Source organism: Aphelocoma coerulescens, chromosome 4A (genome assembly GCF_041296385.1).
Source record: "Aphelocoma coerulescens isolate FSJ_1873_10779 chromosome 4A, UR_Acoe_1.0, whole genome shotgun sequence".
Classification (NCBI taxonomy): Eukaryota; Metazoa; Chordata; class Aves; order Passeriformes; family Corvidae; genus Aphelocoma; species Aphelocoma coerulescens.
Window position 1 is genome coordinate 16,786,081 of NC_091018.1, and position 4,406 is coordinate 16,790,486.

At 39.9% G+C, this 4,406-nt stretch overlaps 1 long non-coding RNA gene across 1 annotated transcript; it reads right to left on the bottom strand.

The window, feature by feature from the left end:
- Positions 1–373: 373 nt before the first annotated feature.
- On the bottom strand, positions 374–1,400 carry LOC138110502 (uncharacterized). Its single transcript, XR_011150966.1, has 3 exons — positions 1,073–1,400; positions 788–970; positions 374–634 (listed from the first exon to the last, which is right to left on the bottom strand). It is a non-coding gene; the product is annotated as an uncharacterized lncRNA (long non-coding RNA).
- Positions 1,401–4,406: the final 3,006 nt, after the last annotated feature.

Sequence of the window (4,406 nt, forward strand, 5' to 3'; positions counted from 1 at the left end):
GCTGGGAATTTCCAGTGCCTCCAAGTGGGAAATGCTAGAATTGCAAACATCTAAGATTCCTTTGACACCTGACATCCAGATCCAGTTTTTGTTAGTTAATCTTACTTAGGGAATTACCTTTCATTACCCTTTTATTACAACATGAAAAGTGCATCATTTCATTTCTGTGTTTTAATCTTTTTTTCTTTATGACTTTTTTTTTCTTTTTTAATTCCTTTAGCTACACTTACTCCTACTGCCAAAATAATTCACCAACTTTCATCAAAATTCTGGCCTTTAAAGGCAACTTGATGTGTTAACAAAGCTGTATTGTTATTATTTTCTGAAAAGAGGGAAAACACTGCCTTTTAATAGAAAAAAGGAAGGAAAAAAAATTATTTGAAATATTAAAATATGTCTGCAGTGAACCATTTAAATGACAATAGCAAGAGGGAGCTTTATTGAAAGGATAATGAGAAAATCTCTTAGCAGTGGGTACAAAGAGTGTTTATATGTGAAGACTTTCCCTTGTAGCTTTGTGGTTTCCAGAAAACAAGCAGCACTTGGAGGATACAGCCAAGGGAAAGGAGCTCAGTCGAGGAACTCTTCACAATTTAAAGTGATCCTGGTGTAACTGGCTGTGCCTCCACAAGCCCTGGTGTGAAGCAAAATGTGTTAACATTTGTCTTAAGAGTTTTCTTTCCCAGAGAACTTGAGCTAAAAACAGGCATATACACTGCTAACATGCAAACCCTCTGTTGATAATCAGAATTTTTTTATCTGCTGTGATCACGTTTGTTTCACTTACCTTGCAGCCATCAGCATCATACTGTAGATATGAGTTGGTTTGAAAACGTTCCCAGTCCCATTTTGACAAGGTTTTCCTCATTTAGTTTGCTCTTGGACCTTTGTTTCACTGAGTGCTGTTCAGAGGATGCAGGATCTGATTTGGAGAGGATTTAAGGGGACCTTACACGTACTTTTGTGCAAACTGTATTGATAATAATAAAATCTAATAAACAAAGAGTAGGATTAAATGGAATAAATTGAGGGCAAATAGTTTTCATAATGGAAGAAATATGTTGCTCTTCACCTCAAGTTCCTGTAGTGTTTCACTGTTGTAATTACTGTTTCAGTCTTTGTAAAGTAAGGAAATAACATTTCCTCCATTTTATAGAGGAAGAAATAAAACACTCCAAGGGAAAATTACTTGGAAGCATCAACTTGACTCTGGAGTATTTACTTGAATGTGTGACTCCCACATTAAACTAAATTACAAAAATAAATACCACAGTTAGTTTCCTTTCAGCTTCCTTTCTGGGTGTTGAATAATTTGAAAGATTGCGTTCTCTGCCTCCATGGACAAGAGTCCCCTCTCCTCATAGTAATATTCCTGTGTCTTTTGCTGAGGATAGATGAGATGGGGGAGCTGCATGAAAAATTTATTTATGAAGTTGTCCTGGTTTGAGGTGTATTCTATTACCATCCTCATGAGCTGTGGAAATCAGGTGGGGCAGTGTTTCCTTGCCTCCTCCCCCCAGACTATCTTGCTGTTAATGGCCCATCATTGTCCTGCCCATGACTCAGAGATAACTCCCTCCAGACTATCTTCTGTTAATGAGCCTAATCAACACTTGGCCTCATGACTCATTACCCCATTGTGAGATGCTCCACCCAGAGGGAGGAACCAAGCATCCCATCCTGGATATAATCTGGGACTCTGAACACCAGAGACACTCTTTCCACTGGATTTCCAGAGGACAGGAGCTACACAGCCACCGCTGGACTTTCTGAGGAAGAGCAGACCCCTTCTACTACAGGATCACCACTTCAGAGGACTGCAGCCACCATTCCACCAGACTGCTACCACCACCCTGCCTAACAGGGACTCAGGTTGTATCTTGACTCTGTCAGTGTTTTCTTTTACTTTCTTTTCCTTTTCTTTAATTTCCATTAAATTGTTATTCTGACTTGGTGCCTCCCACTGGTTTGTTTTCAAACTAGCACAGAAGTTAGTCCAACAGACCAGAAGTAGCAAAAATACTTTTGTGTGGCTACAGTGAAATAACAGAGCATGTGAGTTTACAGAGCCATCACCTGAACACTTTCCATTACCATTAAATCCACGTCTCAAATAGAAAAGAAACTCAATGGGGTAAAATATCCTCTATTGACTAACATTTTCATTACAGGGAACCATACAGCTCAGAAGAGAATGATCTGTTGCTGTTGTTTTCTACTGGGTGTTTATTATCCCCAGGCATACTGCAGTGGGAGAGTACTGTAAGTGATTAATGATTTTACCTGCTGCAAAAGAGCAATTGCAGAAATGCCCATTTCATTATTTTATCGGAGACACACCACTAAAGTGTAAATATCCAAGTATCTGTAGAGGAGGACACTTTGGTATCAATATGGAATAGACTCAGTCACCTTAAGAGCCATATAATTTGGAGTTTAGAAGTTACACCTTTTATGAACTGCCAGACTTTTACCTACTGGTAATCTGAGTTACAGAATAGCTTCATCTTTCGGATGAGTTGTTTTGGAAACATCTTGTCACAAAAAGAACTATGCTATCTGTGCTGAAAATAGACCACCCAGTCTGGGCTGAGTATTCCACATGCATTACAAATTGTGGCTCATCTAGTCCCGCAGCAACTCCAACTTTAGAATTGCACTGACTTAAAATTGTTTTGGCTGAGACGACAAGGCTCAGTTCTATGTAATTCAGTGCATTTTTTGGTCAGGCCAAACTCTTCTGCAGGTCTGGTGAGGTCCAACTTCCTCTTTCAGCTCTGCCAATGTTTTTGTACCTGCAAAGAGACCTGCAGCTGCCTAGGAGTTTCCACGATATTAACAAATTCATGTGTGTCAAAGATAAAATTCTCATTTCTAATGAAGGAGAGAAGGAATAACTACAAGCCCCAGAGCTCAGACACTATGGTTTTCATCTAGCACATTAAAAGTACAGGTTCAGGCTATTAATCTAGGGCAGCAATTAAAATGTGAGCCTCCCATATGACAAATTTTAAGTATTTTAAGTGCCAGGTGCCTGGCTGTTCTCAGGTAGATGATTTTCTGTCTCCTTTTCATTGTTGATAATGGCCATTTTGTGAATGTCTTTTTCCTATCTCTCATTCTGACCAGGTCTTCCATTCTGCATCTGTCCAAAGTCTGGGATCAGGAAAGATTCAGTTTAGGAGATTCAGCAATTTTCAAACAGAAAACCTCTAAATCTTTTACAGAACATTCCCAGGTGACTCTACTTGTGAACATTTATTACCCTGAAGTCTTCCACTTCACTGAATTTCAAAAGTCTTTTGCAAGCAGATGAGGTGCTGAAAACATTCAGATAAAGGTTACAAGAACCCTCTATAATATAAAGTGGCAGGCAGCTGAAGAATAAGAATTGCTACCACTTCTTCCAACAAAAATTACCTAGGATAGAACTGTAATAATGATGGCATTAGAGAACATGAATGTCTTCAATTCCCAGATGGACTGTTGTCCTGTAACCTACAGATTTGTCTGAGAGAATTCCCCCTTTTGCTTTATCCAAGTGCCCTAGCAGCTATCCATGCAGCCCCAAGAATGTCAGAAAACAGTGGCTGCAGCCCTACCCAGAGGCTCCTTGACCCAGCTGCTGCTTTGTCACATATCATAAACTAATATCAGTAAAACCAGCACAACTCCTAAAGCATAACCTCATTAATTACCAATGCTGCATAATGATTTCGTGGCAGGTTTCAGGTCATCATCACAATAATCAGGAAAATAATATTGTACAGCCAGTCCTGAAGCATCCACAGTTCTATTTCCAAGTGTGAGTCATCATTCCTCTTTAAATTCACTTCCAGGGCTTTACATTTCAGTCAGAACATTTCTTTTCAACCAGGAGGCCAAAGTCCTAAACCTCCCCATCGGTTTTGAGCTGTGCTAGTCCTCTGCCTCCTGTGGAGCAGTTTCTGCCATTAAATGATGTGAATGATACCAGAATTAGACACCATCTCTCTGAACACTCCTACCTGCTTCTCTCCTGCATCACTGCTGCTTGTGCTCTCTCAGTGCCTCCAGGTGCTGCCGACTGCCTGAGCTTCCCCTCACAGCGATTCTGCTGCAGTAGGTACTGCAAGAGCACGTTGCTTTGCCACCACATTTCTTTTCCCCTACTTTGTCCCTCTTTGATGCAATCATAGATTTTCCCGAGATTACTTTTTCAGTATCAAAAAATGAACAGAAAAACCCCTGCCTAATTAATCATCTAACTCTCCTCCCTCATTTCACCAATCACAGATTTTTCAGAGCCACATTTTCTTAAGGAGCTTACGTAAACCAAATCATTGCTATGTTTGTCTATTTCCTCTCAAAGATCTTGTAGGATAACCCCCATAATACTCCTGATCTCATTTCTTTCTTCCATATTT